Source organism: Azolla caroliniana, unplaced genomic scaffold, assembly GCF_043228905.1.
Source record: "Azolla caroliniana isolate FFs.n. ecotype wild unplaced genomic scaffold, voAzoCaro1.0.p SCAF_11, whole genome shotgun sequence".
Lineage (NCBI taxonomy): Eukaryota > Viridiplantae > Streptophyta > Polypodiopsida > Salviniales > Salviniaceae > Azolla > Azolla caroliniana.
The window spans coordinates 6,728,076-6,748,031 of record NW_028230446.1 but is presented as its reverse complement, the minus strand read 5'-3'; positions in this window follow the sequence as shown (position 1 = coordinate 6,748,031).

Genomic DNA, 19,956 nt, shown 5'->3' with positions numbered 1-19,956 from the left:
ACATAAAAGCAAAATTTTGTGTTCCGGTTGGATGCAAGATATAGAAAAATGGTTTGGTAGATGGGATACGAGACACTTGCTTCATGATGCATCATTAGATTCCTCTGTAAATGAGACCTTTTTGCAACGCCAATGTATCATGACATGGGACAAATGTGGAGGCTCGCGCTTCACACATTATAGTACACATGTTGCACCTAACTACAAAACTATATTCTTTACGGAACGGGGAAATCGTAAACATCGATACATGTTTGAATTAAGACGGCAGAGGAATAAAAAATGAGGGAATCAGAGCTCACCGAAGTCATGGTGGCAGCAGTGGATCGGATAGTAAGTGCTCACGAGGGCACGGGCGCCCTCGACAAGGCCATCGAAGCAATCGTCGGCACAATAGGCCAGTTTGATGGGAAGGATGCCACAAGTTATTTGGTGGCCTACCGGGCCGAGACGGTGATGAGGGACATCCCGGAAGAAACGCGTCTGGCTGGGTTCCCTCGGGTAGCGATATCGGGCATTCGCGTAGAGGTGCTCGAGGTGCAGGCTGGATGCCAAACCTGGGGAGAATTTGAAGCGCAGCTCCTTGAGCGGTCTGGCTTTGATGACACGCTTTGGTTATCGAAGCGGGATTTTATGGATTGGGTAGAGACTCCAGGGAAAGGGGAGGAATGTGTCGGTGCTCCTCTAGGAGTTTGAGGAACGCTTCGCACGACTTTCGGCGCTGGACAGTGTTGAGAAGCAAGCTCAACATGGTATGTGATGCTTATTAGGAAATACGCTATAGTAGCTATTTAGCTACTTGTGAACATAAAGGAGAAACAGCTAATTAGCTACTGACAGCTAATTAGCTACTGACAGCTATTTAGCGACTGACAGCTAATTAGCTGCGTACGTAAGTAACTTATTACTTATGTAAAAAGTAAGAGAGTAGGTAAGTAAGAGATATAGGAAGTAGAACTCTGAGAGAGAGAGTGAGGATAGAAAGAAAGAACTCAAAGAGTGAGAGCAAAAGAGAGAAACAGATGAGAGCAAGTAGAGCTCCGCGTATAATGAAATAGAAGAAGTTTTGGCTGCTACAGAGGTAAGTCTCCTTCCCCCTTCCCTTCTGTGTTTGAGCACTAAACGATCTAGCACACCACGATCCGCTGCGCACATAAGAAGAGCCCGAGTGCCTTCTTCACGTTTTCTTAACATGGTATCAGAGCAGAGTTGCTCATAAAGAAGAGTACAGAAGTGCATAGAACTGAGAAAGGTATTTCTCTGGTTGCTGATCTGAATCAGAAAGTTACTTGTTGAAGTAATTGTAACAGAAAACCTAGTTTGGAAGAGATAATGGATGCAGAGAATGCGGGCCAAATAGTTACAGAGAAACTAGATAAAAACAATTTCCCGGCGTGGAAATTTAGAATGACAAACTTCCTGATGGGGAAAGGGTACTTGGATTACATTGAAGGAGACCTAGAAGAGGCTCCGGAGATCCCAAAAGAAAATGCCACAACGGCACAGATTAAAGCATTCAAAGATTGGAATCAAGGAGCAAGGAAGGTAATGCATTGGCTCTCACTTAGCATCTTAGATTCGATGCTTGGGCACATACAGGATGCTATGCTCCCAAAAGAAGCTTGGGACAATTTGGTAAAACTGTTTGTAGTAAACACAAAAGCTAGAAAGCTACAGTTGAAGACTGAGCTAAATACCTTAGAAAAAGGTAAGATGTCAATAAATGAGTATGCCTTGAAAATAAAGAGCATATGTGAATCACTTGCTTCTATCAATGTAAAGATAGAAGATGATGATAAGGTAGAAATATGCTTGAGAGGCTTGGGACCTCAATACAAAAGCTTTAAAACCTCTATGCTTACAAGGGATATTATCCCAAGTTTTCCAGATTTGGTTTCAATGCTTGTAGTAGAAGAAAGGAATCAGATGGATGATGTAAATAAAGGAAATCTTCAGAATGAGGGGCAAGCCCTATATAATAGTGCCGGAAGAGGCCGAGGAAGAGGCCATGGAAGATTTGGCTCAGCAAGAACCAACAATAATGGTTATCAAGGAAGAGGACAACAAACCATTAGAGGAAGAAACAACAACAGAGGCAGGGGGAGCAACCAAGGTAGAGGTAAGCAAACATATGTAAATGATGATGGTTGTTGGTATTGTGGAAAACCAGGCCACACACAGGCTGAATGTTACAAGAAGCAAAATGATGAGCAAAGAGGAAAGAGAGCAGAATAACTATGGCCAAACTAGTGAAGATTGTGAAAAAGATGGTGCATTTGTGGTACAACATGAGATAGCAGCAGTGGCTGAAAGCTCACAAAAATGTAATGAAGAGTTTACATGGTATGTAGACTCGGGGGCATCTAACCATATGACTGGACATGCAAACTGGTTTGAAAGGTTGAGAGAACCAGATCCTGGCTATGTACAGACGGGTGATAATAGTACTCACCAAATAGAACATGTTGGAGATATCCCATTGTGGGAAGAAAAAGGAAAGACTAAGTATATGTTGAATGTAATGCATGTTCCAAATCTTGCTAAGAATCTGATTTCTGTTGGACAGATAGTAGAGCAAGGTATGCAAGTAAAGTTTAAGCAAAGTGGATGCTATATAGAAAAGAATGGGAAGCTCATTGCAAAAGGAAAACGACAAGGAAGAATGTTTATTTTGGATGTTGACATGCCTAGACAGATTTCAGCTATATTTTCAAATGGAATGAGTGTAGTCTCAGATGTGGAAATGTGGCATAAAAGGATTGGCCACATAAGTATGCAAACCCTAAAGAATATGTTGAGAAAAGATGCAGTGGCTGGACTGCCAAAACTGAAAAATTGTGAAATGGGAAAGATATGTGAAGCATGTCAATATGGAAAGCAAAATAGGTTGCCATTCCCTCATGAAAGACATGTAAGTAAAAATTTGTTGGATTTGGTACATACGGATGTATGGGGACCAACTAAAAATGCATCTATCGGTGGCTGCAGATTTTATGTAACTTTTATTGATGATTGCTCAAGGAAAACATGGGTGTATTTCATGAAAGAGAAAAGTGAAGTGTTTGAATGTTTTCGTAAGTTTAAATGCATGGTAGAAAAGTAGGCAGGTACAAGAATAAAATGTTTAAGATCTGATGGAGGAGGAGAGTATTTCTCCAATGAATTTTCTGATTTTCTATGCAATCAGGGAATAAGAAGACAGTTCACATGTAGATACACTCCACAGCAAAATGGAGTTGCTGAGAGGAAAAACAGAACATTGGTGAACATTGCAAGGGCTTTGATGACAGAGAAGAATATGCCATTGTACTATTGGGCAGAAGCTGTAAATACAGCAAATTATATTCTAAATAGATGTATAACATCGGGAGTACATGAAACAACTCCTGAAGAGTGTTTCTATGGAAGGAAACCTAGTTTAGAACACTTAAAAGTGTTTGGATGCCTTGCATATGCACATGTGCCTGCAGAAGTAAGAAGTAAGTTGGATCCAAAGGCAGAAAAATGTATTTTTGTTGGCTATTCAGAAGAAGAAAAAGGGTATAGATGCTATAACCCTGTAACAAAGAAGATTGTGACAAGTAGGGATGTAATCTTTGATGAGTTAGCCAGCTGGTATAGTCCAAAACAGAATCCAGAGACTGATGAAGACAATGAGATTGAAGACAGAGACAAATCTGAAAATGTAGAAGACTGCCACAAAAATGGAAGCAAGGTTGGACAGCAAAGTCCAACATCAACAGAATGTTCGGGACCATCAAAAAGCTCAGATGGTAAATCTGATTCGAATTCTTGGAGTGGAAAAAGTGGAGGACACAAAAAATGTGATGATAAAAAAGGAAAACAGAAAATGCCAGAGTATGAAATGTTGGATGACTTGTCTAAAAACATGGACGATGAGGATTCAGATATGTCATTGGATGATCTTCTTGGTATAAGAGGATTGAAAATCCCTGGTATGGAAAAAGCATTGAAGGATGCAAATCAGAAACTGAGAAGATCAGATGGAGAGAAAAAAACTGTTGAAAGATTTGGTTATGATACATATATGGCTATGCATTATGCATATATGTCTAAGGTGGTACAAATCCCTAATCCAAGTAGTTTTGATGAGGCTAAAACTGAGAAGAAATGGGCGGATGCAATGCAAGAAGAGATTGATGCATTGGCTGAAAACAGAACATGGGATTTGGTGAAGTTACCAAAAGAAAAAAATGTGGTAGGTTGCAAATGGGTCTACAAGACAAAGCACGATTCCAGTGGGAATGTAAGTAGACATAAAGCAAGATTGGTTGCAAAGGGATATGCCCAAATGCAAGGAATTGATTATGATGAGACATTTGCTCCGGTTGCAAAGATGGCAACATTGAGGACATTACTGGCTGTAGGTGCAGCCAGAAGATGGTTTCTTCATCATATGGATGTAAAAAATGCCTTTTTACATGGTAACTTGGAAGAAGAAGTGTATATGTGTCAACCACCAGGTTTTGAAGATAGGAAGCATCTAGATTATGTATGTAAGCTGAAAAAGGCTCTCTATGGACTGAAACAGGCACCAAGAGCATGACACAGAGAACTCTCAGATTATCTGAAAAAACTTGACTTCAAAATGTCAAAGGCTGATTCATCATTGTATGTTAAAAGGAAAGATGATTGTATTGTTGTGATTCTGATTTATGTTGATGATCTCTTCATTGGAGGTGATTCCATGGATGAAATAAGTAAGCTGAAAAGAAATTTGGAAATGAAATTTCATATGAAAGATTTGGGAGATCTGAGATATTTTTTGGGTATTGAAATCATCAGATCTGAAAGTGGTATATATGTGTTGCAAAGACAATATGCAACAACTATGTTGAAAAAGTATGGTATGCTTGGATGCAAACCTATTGGAGTACCACTAGATAAAAACTGCAAATTGAGGGCTGATTTGGGAGCCAAAATAGAAGATGTAAACATGTACAGGTCTATGGTGGGCAACCTTATTTATTTGACCATAACAAGACCTGATTTGAGTTATGCAGTTGGATTAGTCAGCCAATTTATGCAACAGCCAACAAAACCGCATTTGGACTGCATTAGAAGAATTCTGAGGTATGTAAAAGCTACTCAGAACTATGGATTGTTTTACAGGGCTGATTTGGACATAAATCTGGAAGGATATATAGATGTTGATTGGGCTGGAAGCCAAACAGATAGAAGATCCACAAGTGGATATATGTTTACATTGGGAAGTGCAGGTATTTCATGGAGTAGCAAGAAACAGGCTACTGTTGCATTGTCTAGTACTGAAGCTGAGTACAGAGGAGCTGCCATAGCCACTTGTGAAGAGGTATGGATCAGAAGATTGCTTGCTGATTTGGGAGAGTATATACATGGTACTGTCACAATCTGGTGTGACAATATGAGCAACATTCAGCTTGCAAAAAACCAAGTGTTCCATGCAAGAACAAAGCACATTTAAGTGCATTATCACTTTGTTAGAGAAAAAGTGATTGAAGGAGAAGTTGATCTGGTGTATGTGAATACAAATCAGCAGGTTGTTGATATTCTCACAAAGGGATTGAGTGTGGAAAAGCATACACAGTTTCGGAACATGATGGGAGTTGTAGACACTGATATGATGGCTGAAAAGCATCATGGAAAAGAAGTGGTAGATAACCCCAAGAAATGATAAGTTGAGAAGTGTTGAGAAGCAAGCTCAACATGGTATGTGATGCTTATTAGGAAATAAGCTATAGTAGCTATTTAGCTACTTGTGAACATAAAGGAGAAACAGCTAATTAGCTACTGACAACTAATTAGCTACTGACAGCTAATTAGCTACTGACAACTATTTAGCGACTGACAGCTAATTAGTTGCGTACGTAAGTAACTTATTACTTAGGTAAAAAGTAAGAGAGTAGGTAAGTAAGAGATATAGGAAGTAGAACTCTGAGAGAGAGTGTGAGGATAGAAAGAAAGAACTTAGAGAGTGAGAGCAAAAGAGAGAAACAGACGAGAGCAAGTAGAGCTCCGCGTATAATGAAATAGAAGAAGTTTTGGCTACTACAGAGGTAAGTCTCCTTCCCCCTTCCCTTCTGTGTTTGAGCACTAAACGATCTAGCACACCACGATCCGCCGCGCACATAAGAAGAGCCCGAGTGCCTTCCTCACGTTTTCTTAACAGACAGGACCGTACTGGACATGATTCATGTCCTTTTATTTGTCAAAGCTATGGATGTGAGGGATCGGGAGCAAGTGGGTCTCCTGCTGGAGACGGATGATGGGTTGACGACCGACTGGGCCATGGTGAAGGAGGTCTGCGGCCGTTTCGAAAAACAGTGTGAGTGGGTCGACAAGGGCTCGTCGGAGGCAGGAGGGGTTTCAGTGAGAAACCTCGAGGGACCCCCACCGGTGCGCAAGGAGGAAACCCGGGGTTGGCTTGAGAGAGGCTTGTCCGGTTTAGTCAAGGGGCCGTCCGGCGGAGCGGCTCTGGAGGAGCTGACGCAGATGGTACGAGACCTCTAGATTGCACTAGCGAGGACGGATGGTGGCGAGCAACCTCGCGACCAAAGGCCTCTGGGTGGACATCAGTGCTTGTGGTGTGACGCGGTCGGTCACGTCCGGAAGAACTGCGTGGACTTCGCAGAAGAAATAAGGGCTAATGTGGTCTACCTATGGAACGGAAGGGTGCACGCTAGCAAGACCCGGAGAGCCCTGGAGCTGAATATCGGACGAGGAGGGATGAAGAGACTGATGGAAGAAGCGGCGGTGCGCCACACGGAGACCATCCACTACTTGGTGTCGGCAGGAATCTGGGTCGAGAGTGACGAAGCCTGGAAGACGAAAGACTCCGGGTTCTGGCCGGTGGTTCTAGAAGGCCTCGCCAGCATACGGTTGAGAAGGGAGGAAGCGGACCGTGCAGAAAGGCGGATCCAGGAGGTCACCGGGTGGAGCGATCTGGTCAAAGAAAAGACTAGCTTTGTGGAAGCCACGTGCCAGAACTACGAGGTCTTGGTAGAAGACAAGCGTGCGGGGAAGGCTGGAGGGGCCGGATCTTCACAACGGTACGAGACCCGATTCAGGCCGAAGTAGAATGACGCCGGTGCTGCCGGCACACCGGATAAAGCAAAGAAAGCCGACTACCGGTTGAGCCCCGAGATAGAAAGAACGACGAACCTACAAAAGGTCCTTGAGGAACGAATCCTTAACAACAAGGTAGAGTTGTCACTGAGGGAAGTGCTTAGGATCGCCAAGAAAGAATTCCATGACTCCATCGTGGACTTGGTGAAGCAGAAGAGACTTTCGACAGAGCCGGAGCTAGAGAGGCCGGTAGATGTGCGAACGACGCACCTAGAAGACATGGCCCTGAAAGAAGAGTTGGTGGAAAGCCACTATTCAAAGTTGCACTGGGCAAGAGCCACTACGGAGACCCCGGTTAGGATCGGGGACGTCCAGGAGCCGGTGGTAGCATTAGTAGACCACGGTTTGGAAATCAACCTGATGTCTATGGACTTCTACAAGAAAGGCAAGTGGCCGATTAACACCAAGCACGGGTGGGAAATACGAGCAGCGAAGCGTGCCACAGAAGAACTACATGGGGCCTGCCCGAATGTGCGAGTGAAAATCGGTGATGTCGAGATCGACCAACAATTCTTCGTGCAGGAGACATCCTTGCATCCGGTGATACTCGGAGAGCCGTACATTACAGCAACACGTATAGAGACGAAAGTGATGGATAATGGTTCGGCATACGCACGCGTGAAGAGCCAAGATGGACGACACTCCATCTAATTCCTGACCGTGCGACCGAACCATGAGCGCAATCGCGAGACCCTCAGTGGCGAAAGCAGAGGGGATTTTTAGAGAGGGCTATCAAGGCGTGGGGCCGCGATAGTCTAGACACCTTGGAGGATCCCCACACATGTACCATAGGCTGGAAGTTTTGGTTCTCCAATAGCAGAGGTTGTACGATAGCCGACATCATTGGCTGGGAGAAGAAGTGGGCGGAGGAACGACTCAGGATACGTGGAGTCCTCGACCTCGATGAGGAAATTAGTGGCGCTGTGGAGGCGGTCTCTTTCAATGACACCCTCGAGGAAATTGGGAAGGTGATCGATGAAGGCCTCAATGAAGATCGGATGATTCTGGTTAAGTCGGTGGAGATGTACGGAGTCATTACTGACTTCGGGGAAAGGCTCAAGTCGGATCGGACAGCTTGCGTGCATATAAGGTACAAGATTGTGGACTGGAAGGTGAGGCTAGTCGTTGCACCCTTGCCGGAGGGCAACAGGTTACGGATGAAAGGGGTCGCGTCGGACTCGAGTCTATGGGATCCGACCGGTTCACCAACACAATGTTATAGGAGCTCAAAGTTGGTGGGGGTGGCTTTCTACTGCCGGCAGAGGAGGAACGGTTTCGGAGAATACTCGGAAGGCACAGGAAGGCCTTCGCATTCTCACCGGGAGAGATTGGGTGCGTGGACCCGACGGTCATTGAGCCGATGGTTATTTTTACAATACCGCATGTGCCGTGGAATCTCAAACCTATTCCAGTACCCAGAGCTCACATCCCGAAGCTGATGGAGCTGCTAAAGCAGAAGGTGGAGATGGGCATCCTCGAACCGTCGAGTGCCACATACTCAAATCGGTGGTTTACTGTGGCTAAGAAGAACGACATGTTGCGCTTCATGTAGGACCTGCAGCCGGTCAATAAAGTGACCATTCGGAACGCAGGAGTCGGACCGACGATCGACGAGTTTGCAGAGGCCTTTGCCGGGAGGTTGATCTATTCGGTCGGGGATCTATACTCAGGGTACGATCAGTTCCAACTAGTCGAGGAGAGTAGGGATGTCATTACGATGCAGACACCTCTCGGATTAGTGCGGATGTGTACCTTGCCGCAGGGAGGGACAAACTCAGTGGCGCACATGGTGAATACGATGAAGAAGGTGCTGAGGGACTGCATCCCAGACATCACCATGCTGTGTCTGGACAATATACCGATAAAGGGGTGCCCGGTGGAGGATAAGGACGAGACGGTTGGGTCGGACAGATGCTGAAGATTCGTGACGCACCACATTGAGGATAAGGTACTGCAAAGACTAGGGGGTGCGCGGCTCTCCCTTTTCGGAGAGAAGTCGGCTTTTGGGCAGCCAAAGATCGTTGTGGTCAGTCACCTGTGCGGGCCTTACGGCCGGAAACCGTCTCCGGCAAAGGTAGAGGCCATCTCCGCAATGAACGAAGAATGCAAGTCGGTTGCGGAGGTGCGGAGATTCCTAGGGGCATGTGCGTTCTATCACATTTGGATCCTGCACTACGCACACGTCGCGGAACCGCTCTACAGATTGCTTAAAAAAGGGCGAAAATTCGAATGGAGTGAGGAACATATGGAATCAATCCGGAGATTAAAAGAGATGCTTACCACGGCACCAGCTCTCCAGAAGGCGGTCTACAGCAAGAAGGTCCCCGTCTACGTAACCGTAGACACAAGCTCGACCAGGATCGGATGGGTGATCAATCAGGAGGACGAGAGCGGCGTGCGGTTCCCGATCCGATTCGGGGCGAAGGTATTGAGCAAGCGACAATGAGGATACGCCCAAGTCAAGCGTGAACTATGGGGTATCGTTTCGGCAGACAAGGCAGACAAGGACTATCTAATTGGGACAGAAGTAATAATCGAAACGGATTACCTACCAAATCTCGGTATGATTTCCGGATGCGCGAGTCGGGACCTTGCAATGCTTAGGTGGATCGCATACATCAAGTCTCTAAATCCGGAGATATGACACATCTCCGGTAAGGACAACACCATGGTCGATATGCTTTCAAGAGCACGGTTCGACAACGAAGACGGCATGGTTTTGGAGAACGAAGAAGTTGGTTAGTACTTCTTCAAGACAGCTCGCATAGCGGCAAAGGCCGGGAGCACTCCGATGCTTAATGAGTTCAACGAGAGCAGGTATGACGGGGAGTGGCTCCAAATCGGTGGGTTCCAAAAGACGATGACGCTAGGAGCGGCATGGACGAGGGAAGAGACTAACCGGATCCGGAAGAAAGCGTATTGGTTCTTCCTGCGAGATTGAAGCATATGGAAGCACCCGAAGAAGCGAGATGGAGTCCCACTCCGGGTGGTGGCTAGGAAGGAAGAGCAGGAAGCCTTGCTAACAGCGTATCACGAGAGTCCTTGGGCCGGGCACAGGGGGACATGGGCCACATTCAAGAAGCTGAAGAAGAAGTATTGGTGGCCGGGACTATACCGGGACGTGCATCGGTTCATAACAACTTGCGAAAGTTGTCAGATGCACTCCATAGTCCGACATCGGGATGAGCTGCATCCGACTTACCCGTCGACCATCCACTTCAAGTAGATGGTGGATATAGTGACGATGCAGTACTTGGTGTTGGCGCGAGAAGACTTGACGAACCAAGTGGAGGGCCGCTCACTATAGAATAAGACGACTGCAACGGTGTGCTGATTCCTGATTGAGGAGGTGGTATGTCGGTACGAGTGTGTAGGGAAGATCGTGGCAAATCGAGGGGAGTTGGACGCGCAGGAAGCCCAAGAGTTGTTCGACTGGGCAGGGGTCAGGCTCTCCCTCACTACGGCGTACAACCCGGAGGCAAACGGGAAGGTGGAACGTGGAAATGGGACAATTGTAAAGGTGGTTGTACGAGCCTACGGAGGCCAAGTCGTATTCTGGGCAGACCGAACTACGCATAGTTCAGTAACCGGGTTCATGCCGGTAGAGCTTATGTACAGGCAGACGCCGGTCATGCCGATGGAACGAACGATCTCCTCGTGGGCCGTGGTAGACCGGAGAGATGAGATGAGCTGGGAGGAGCTGTTAGCGACGCAAATCCAGCAGCTCGAGCGAAGATCGGAGGATGTAGAATGGGCGTCGGCGAAGCTGCAAACGGCAAGGACAGAGAACAGCGGGCGATTCGACCGGACTCACCGACTATGACCAAAGAAAATCCAGGAAGACGACTGGGTTCTGGTCTACGATAGTAGCCTCTACAACCAGCACAAGGCGATACGGAAGTTTGTAAGGAGGTGGTTCAGGCCTTACGCGGTGACAAGTGGCACTGACAACGGCACCTACCACCTCGTAGAACTCGACGGAATGAGGATAGCTATGCCGCTGGCTAGAAAGAGGATCAAGGCGTTCAAGAAGCGGCAAGAGGCCGGACGAACCAGAACCAGAGGGCATGGATGGCGATGACGATCGGTTCAGGGCAGGTGACGAAATGGAGAACGAAAGATAATCGCGGGCGGGTCCTCTCCGACGGAAGTCTATTCTAGTGCATACCGGAGGATGCGCGGTTAGGTGGGAGCGAATGTCGTGGAGAAAACCGTCCCTAGGAGAAATCAGTGGATGATATGCGTGAACCGGCCCTTACACATGAGCACATGTTCTAATAGATTTATATACATAGTTAAGTATAGGCCGGAGATATAACTATCCTAGGTAGCACTAGTTCTTTAAGTAGGGAATCAAGGAGAATAACAAGAATTTAACGGTCTGTAAATGGTTCTCTCCTAGAGCTATAAAGGGAGAGGGAAGGGGCTTGAATAGGCATCGCATTCTGAGACGATGAAGTGCTGTCAGACTGGGAACAAAGCTCTCTCCTCCACCACCGGTGTCGCTTCTATAGGGATTTTGGTTAGGTTCGTTGCTTCTGCTGCGTGAAAGCCTGTGTGCTTCCGGTAGAGGCTCCACCACATCTTTCAGGGCGTGCATTCGTCAGTGTCTAGTTTATCACCCACTTGCTGGTTGTAACTTTGCAAGTTGTAATCTACATTGTTATAGGATTCGAATCTTTCATTTTCAGTGTTTCTGTGTTTCTGTGAGTCTCTCTCTTTCTCTCTCTCTCTCTCTCACGTTCCTCGGTTCAGGGTCCCGCCTTACTTCTTGACAGGAACTACACGCTCCCTTTGAACAACGCTTGGCCACAACCGAGCCTAGAATAAAACACAGAAAACAGGGAATGAAACACAACACGATAGAGAGAAGAGTACACAAGATGTTTACGTGGAAAACCCAAACTTGGAAAAACCACGGCAGCCCACAGACCGCAAACTATCGCTATGTCAGAATGTACAATAAGAAAGCACCAAGGCCACGACCTCAAGCTTGCTATCTTCGCCACAGGCGGCGGTTACAAGCTTGCTTTGTCCGGTTCTGATCGGGTACTCTTCATCCGGTTCTTACTGACTCTCAGCGGCCTTCTTTATCCGTCTCTTCCCAGTATTGCTTCGTCCCCTCTGGAGAGACCAAAAATGCAATTTTCTCATAGTGTACGATTTCCACTACGACAACGGTGACGAACCTTTTCGCATAACGTGTATTCGCGACAAAACCGGGCCTCGTTTTTGACATTCCGATCCATATTCCGAACATGTAGTACGCATGATACTTCCTCCAACACGTGGATGTCGTTGAAATATAGTGGTCAATATTCCGGGTTTGATGCTCCGCAATGGGGCGAAGGGCAGGGCAAATTTGATGTCATTTCCTAGGGCATTATTTCTGAGTGTCCCGCACTATCGTATGCTCAATGCTTTGCTCGCTCCCCTTGATCATCTACCCCTTTCGAACCCTTGTGGGGTACAATGGGTCTTTTGTGAGGTAGGGCACATATTACCATGATATACTTAGAGTGCACAACTGGATATTCCTACCCAAACGTGGACGAATTACGTTGCATCACTTGTACTAGCAATGAAACCGGGCCTCGTTTTTTACATTACGGTCTATGCTCTCAACAAGTTGTACGGTGGATACTCTTCCAACGCGAGGATGTCTTTGTAGTATAGTGCCAGGTTGAATCCCCGCGAACGGTGGGGGGAATCTGATGTCATCTCCCACGACATTGCCGACGAGGAACCCGCACCGTCATATGCTCAATGCTTTGCTACCTCCTCCTAATTCTCTACCCCTTTTGAAACCTTGGGGGGGTACAGTGGGTCGTCCGCGAGGCAGGGCCCATATTACCATGATCTCGTACGAGTGCACTTACAGGTATTCCCGTTCAAATGCTGACGAACATCGTCGCATAACGTGTATTGGTGATGAAACCAGACCTCATTTTCAGCATTCTAGTCCATGTTCTAAATGAGTAGTACGGAGGATACTTCCTCCAACATTAGGATGTCGTTGTAGTATATATTACCATGATCTCGTCGGAGTGCAGTCACAGGTATTCCCATTCATACACTAACGAACTTCGTCCCATAACATGTATTGGCGACAAACCCAAGCCTTTTTTCGACATTTCCGGTGCATATTCCAAACTAGTAGTATAGAGGATACTTCCTCCAACACTAGGTTGTTGTTGTAGTATAGTGATGAGTTTTCCCGCTTGTCACGCTAGTTACCCGGCTTCCCGCACCGCCATATGGTCAATGCTTTGCTCGCTCCCCCGTATCAACTATCCCTTTCGAACCCTTGTGGGGTACAATGGGTCGTCTGCGAGCCAGGGCGCATATTACTATGATCTTGTCCAAGTGCACTCCTAGATATTTCTGCCCAAACAGAGACAAATTCCCGCCTGTCACACGGGATACTTCATGCAACACGAGGATCTCATTGGAATATAGTGGTCAGGATTCCCGCGTATCATGCGAGTGACCCGTATTTGATCCTCGGCAACGCGGCGAAGGGTGGGCCGAATCTGATGTAATCACCTAGGGCATTGTAAACACAGTCGCTTTGAGGTCTAGATCGAAGGACTGACCGTAGACCGTGTTCCTAATCGGTAACACTTTTGGCACGCCTACTGGGACCGAATCTAGCGTCCATTGTTTTGTTTGCCAACAGCTCGGGCATTATGCTACACAATGCCCAGTATGCAAGGGCAAGGGGCCCGCCGTCAATACGATTACGACGGAAGTACAGCAAGTCACGACACATCAGCAAACGAAAAATGTTGATTGGGTCGTGCAAGATGAGATACATCAGAGACCCCAAACATGGGTTGAAAAAGCAAACGCGGCAAATATGGAATGCATGCGGAAGGAGTCCGCAAACACGGTGGAACTATTGGAGGAAGAGGGAACATCTCCGGATCCCATATGGCAAGCACTAACAGGCTGTGAGATAAACGTTAGGCATGGAGAAACTACTGCAACTAGTCCCACGACTCCGTTAGGCCGTGCAAGAGTGGATTACGGGTAGACCTAGAGTAAGCATCGCCACAAATTTTACGGACATTAGCGTCCAACCAATAGTGGTGGATCACCACAATCCGGCTATTAAGTTGATACTACATGGTCAAGAAATCCCAAGATGCGTAATCGACGGCAGCTCGGGCGTTAATGTAATTAGCGCGAAGACATGCGAACAATTGGGAATTTCAGAATGGGAAGCTTGCCCATTTTGGCTTCACATGGTTGCGCCATCTTTGTCATCGAAACTGCGATGGAGTATGCTATGCCCTCTATGCTCCACGACGAGGCTTACGAACCAAACCCGGAGTCAATATTAGAACTAAGCAGAGCACGGGCAGCGTTCGAGACGGAAATGGAAATTTCACGACGAGTCATTGCCTCAGCCTTGGAAGAAGTAAATGTGGGTACGGCGTCGGAACCCCGATTCCTCTCCATCGCAAGAGAATTACTATCGGATCAGAGAGACGCGATGATAGCACTACTCAGGAAATATAAAGATGTGTTCGCCTGGGCCCATGAGGACATGAAGGGGTTAGATCCGAAGGTCTATCAACATAAGATCAATTTAGCAACCGATGCAAAACCGGTCCAACAACGTTGATACCGTATGAACCCAAACTACGCGGGCCGTGTAAAAGAAGAAATTGACAAACTCGTCAAGGCCGGATTCATACGACCAGTTAAATAAGCTACATGGTTAAGCCCGATAGTAGTCGTACCAAAGAAAAATGGAAAAATACGTGTATGCGTGGACTACCGGAAATTGAACGTCATAACCATTATTGACGCATTCCCTTTACTGTTCACCGATAGCGTACTGGACGCTGTCGCAGGGCATGACATGTACAACTTTTTAGATGGCTTCAGTGGGTACAACCAAGTACACATGCACCCCGACGACCAAGAGAAGACTGCGTTTATCACAGACTTGGGAGTCTATGTTGCAGTCATCATGATGTTCGGGCTAAAGACAACACGGACTACATTTCAACGGACAATCACAGAGATTTTTGGGGAATATATTCCAGCCTTCATGCAAGATTTTTTAGACGATTTTGCGATATATGGGACAACAACTGACCATTTTACGCATCTACAACTTTGCCTGGAGCGTTGCTGAATCGCACGCTTAAGTCTGAATCCCGCCAAATGCGCCTTCAACGTTACTAGTGGGGCTCTCCTCGGCAACATAGTTAGTAAGGAAGGGATAGCGGTCGATCCGAATAAAATCTCCCCGATTACTCACGCGAAAACACCGACAAACACGAAAGCACTCAGGCGGTTTTTGGGACAAATACGATGGCACAGTCAGATGATACGCTATTTGACGGACTTCGCCACACTATTACATGTCGCTGTTCATCGGACTCCTTTCCAATGGACAGCTATGGAAGAGAAGGCATATGATGCGCTAAAGGTAATGCTAACGCAGGCACTCGTTGTACAACCACCAGTTTGGGCAAAGCCATTCCACGTGTTTGTAGATGCCTCAGACATAGCAATAGGTAGTGTGCTAATGCAGCTCACGGAGCCAAATTGGTATCGGCTAGTGTACTACGCTAGTCGAAAATTGTCAACGACGAAGCGAAACTATTCCACAACGGAACGTGAGGCGTTGGGTATGATATACATCATCAATAAGTTCCGGCATTATCTATTATGGTGGAAATTCGCATTTCGCGTGGATCATTCGGCACTGCTATATTTGGTAGGAAAACAAGCGCTGACGGGGAAATTGGCTAGATGGATGCTACTGCTTCAAGAATTCGATTTTGTAGTAATTCAACACCGCTCGGGTACGCAACACGTAGTGGCAGATTTCTTGAGCAGACTAGATAATGGAGAAACGGCACAGAAGGATGACGACGACTTTCCAGATGCAAACATCCTACGGGTAGCAACTCTAGCAGAACGAACGGAAAAGACTTTTCTGGATCGGTGGCTGATGGAAATGACCTACTTCCTGACCATGGGGTGTTACCGTATGAGACGTACGTGTGATGGATAAGTGTGATAAGTGAGGGTGAAAGATGTAATGTGTTGATATGTATGTGTAATCTTATACGATTATGAGTGTGAATGTAAGTGTGAGTGTGGTGGATACAAAGAGGTGTGAGTGAGTGACTAGGTGTGAATGCCCAAGGGGCTTACACCCTTGTGGATCTACCCCTTTGTACCTATTTTAACCCTTATGGGGAATGAATGAATGGAAAAATAATCATTTCTCTCTCTCTCTCTCTTTGACATATTTCTCTCTCTCTCTCTCTCTCTCTCCACTTACGTTGAACCCCCTTGGGAGGGGGGTGGAGCCATTCTAGGCACCACCCCCCACCCCGCAATGCTTCTCAATGATTCTCAACATCTTCATGATCTCTCTCACCATCATACTCTACATCATCTTCATTATTACACCATATCTATCTTCGTCATTGATAATCATCATTGCCATTAACTCTAACCCTAAAAACGTACAACACCTTTTGGCGACCACGATGGGATCACGATTCCTGCACAATCGCAGCGAACATTGGCGGGAATGGATGACGCGACCAATGAACGACCCGGTTACAGAGCGAGCAAGGAGACTTTCTGAACGGTTATGGTAACGGACGCCTTCCCGCTTCCATTCATGGACGGAGTCCTGGATGCGGTCGCCGGTCATGAGGTGTCCAGTTTTCTGGATGGTTTCAGCGACTATAATCAGATCTGGAACACCCCGCTGACCAGGAGAAAACTGCTTTTGTCACTGAATGGGGAGTCTTTGTTGCCATAGTGATGATGTTCGGACTGAAAACGGCGCTAGCAACCTTCTAGCGGATCATCATGGAGATTTTTGGAGAATTCATTCCGGCATTCATGTAGGTGTTCTTGGATGACTTCGCTGTTTATAGCCAGGAAGGGGATCGCCTTCAGCACCTCCAACTATGTTTGGAGAAATGTAGGGGTTACCAACTAAGCCTGAACCCGGCAAAATGCGTGTTCAAAGTAACCAGTGGAGCGTGATTGGGCCACATAGTGAGCAAGGACGGTATCGCAGTGGATCCAGACAAAGTAAAAGCAATCCTTGAGGCACTGGCGCCAGCCACAGCAAAGGCACTAAGCCGGTTCTTAGGACAAATTCGGTGGCATAGACGAATGCTCCGGTATCTGGCAGACCTAGCGACACCACTGCATGCCGCGGTGCATTGGACACCGTTCCGATGGATGGACACAGAAGACCAGGCTTACCAGGCACTAAAAGTACTGTTGTCACAAGTGGCGGTGGTGCAACCTCCGGATTTGTCTAAAGACTTCCATGTGTTCGTTGACACGTCCGACATTGCAATCGGGAGCGCGCTGATGCAACTGACAGAACCGAAATGGTACCGGCCAGTGTATTATGCCAGCCGGAAGCTGTCCGAAGCGGAACGTAATTATTCAACAATGGAAAGGGAGGCCTTGGGTATGATCTACAATGTCACCAAGTTTAGATACTATCTATTGGGAAGGAAATCTTCCTTTCACGTAGATCATTTGGCGCTCCTCTACTTGGTGTCCAAAGCATCACTCACCTGTAAGCTGGCTCAGTGGACGTTACAATTACAAGAATTCGAGTTCGAGATATTCCACCGAACCGGTAGCAGACTATTTAAGCTGGTTAGATTCCGCCGAAACCGGTGACAGAGTCCCAGACAACTTTCTGGATGTAGAGCTATTTAGAGTCACAGCAGAAACAACAACGGATAGTACGGTCGCAGAGGAAGACAAGTGGCTCACCAACATGCACCAATTTCGGAGCACCGACTTACCTCCGGAGGAGATGAACAGAGACGAAAGGAAACGCTTAGCAGTTCAAAGACGACACTTCAATCTATTAAAGGACACACTGTACCACAAAGGGCAAGATGGCATATGGCAGCGTGCAGTGCGCAACGACGAAAAGGAAATAATATTGCACGAAGCACAGTGCGGAGTGGCTGGAGGCCATTATGCCGGAGATGCTATGGCAAGGAAAATATGGTAGAATGGACTATGGTGGCCGACAACATTGAAGGATGTAGTCCGGTACGCTAAAGAATGCGACATATGTCAATGAATGGGCAAACTAACCGAACAAGTCAGAATGCCTCACCAGCCCGTGCTACCCTTAGAACAATTTCAGAAATGGGGGCTGGATTTTGTCGGTCCATTCAAACCACCGGCAATGAGAACCGTCAACGGGTACGTGATCGTCGCTACGGATTACTGCACAAAATGGGTGGAAGCTAAAGCACTACACGACAACACCGCGGAATCCATGGCAAAATTTTTATATGAATGCATCTGGTGCCGGTATGGATGTCCGATAGAGCTCATAAATGACCAAGGTGGGCACTTTTTAGGGCAAGTAGTGGAAAGTTTGACGACATTTTATGCGGTGGTGCACAAATGGAGCACTCCCTATTATCCGCAAGCCAACGGATTAGCTGAGTCAACATATAAAACACTACAGAACATCCTGCGAAAAATCGTCAATGAGAACCGGACGGATTGGGATACAAAGCTACACAATGCACTCTGGGCCTACCGAACGACATATAAGACAAGTATTTGCACAACACCGTTTCGCCTAGCATTCGGATTGGAAGCAGTGATGCCAGTAGAGTTCCAGGTACCGAGTTTACGAATACAGATTCGGGAACGCCTAAATGAGAAGGAATCAGAAGCTATGTGCGAATTGGAAGAACACCGGCTAGCTAGCATCATGCACCTAGAACTAGAGCAGCGGCGAAGGAAGGCGTTCGTGGATTGTCACTAGAAAGGGAATGAAAAGATGTTCGGAATCGGTAAACCGGTACTAGTATTCTAGACCCGGATGGGTAAGATGCCGGGAAAGCTACGGTTTCGGTGGAGCGGACCATACTGGATTACGCATGAGTTCAACGGTTCCTACCAATTAGGGACACTCGCCAACGAGGTTTTGGGTAAATGGGTCAATGGGTTCCGACTCAAACCATACAATGGACCCATGCCAAGAAACCCATTTGAACAAGTAAAGGCCGACACCGGTAAGTCGGAAGATACAGCAACACCATTAGCAATCAGCAAACGCGAAGCCGGTAAGCGGGAGCACAAGCCGACAAACGACAAGAACGATGCGACGGCAAGCAGTCCAGCAGCTGGCAAGTCCCACAATCCGGATAGGGGTCCAGTGGGACCGGATGGGAATTAACCAAACCATTTTCATTAAAAAAAAAAGAAAAAAAATCAAATCAAATCAAATCAAAGTAAATCATGCAAGGGCAAGGAGTGAACGGACATATGCAAGAACAAGGAGTGAACAGGCACTTTGAAAAGGTACGTAGTGGGCTATTAATAGAGTATTAAACCGCCGCCACATGGCACGACATTCTATTTTAGTACACGATGTGCGCACGCGCAGGTAAGAAAAAAACAGGTGCCAACATGCAACAAGAAAGCCCCCACCACATAGAAACCTTCACATTTCGCGAACAGAGGAGCACAAACGCAGACAGGCGATTGCAGATCAACAGACGCGAGCTCACGCACACAGAGCCTCCTCACACACAACCCTCACCAGCACTCACCGTCCTTGAAGAAGCCATGGACTGCCAAGCACTCTCCGAAGAAGCAACACGGGTTAGAAGGTTTCCTCACAATCATGGAGGCGCCACCGCACCGGGAGACGGAGAAGATAGTCACACCGGGAGACGGAGAAGATAGTCAAAGAAATCAACACGGAGCTGATCATTGAGCAAGCCATCCATGTGTTGATTGGCCTTCCGAAGGGGGGCATCTTCACTATCGACAACCCTACCCTGG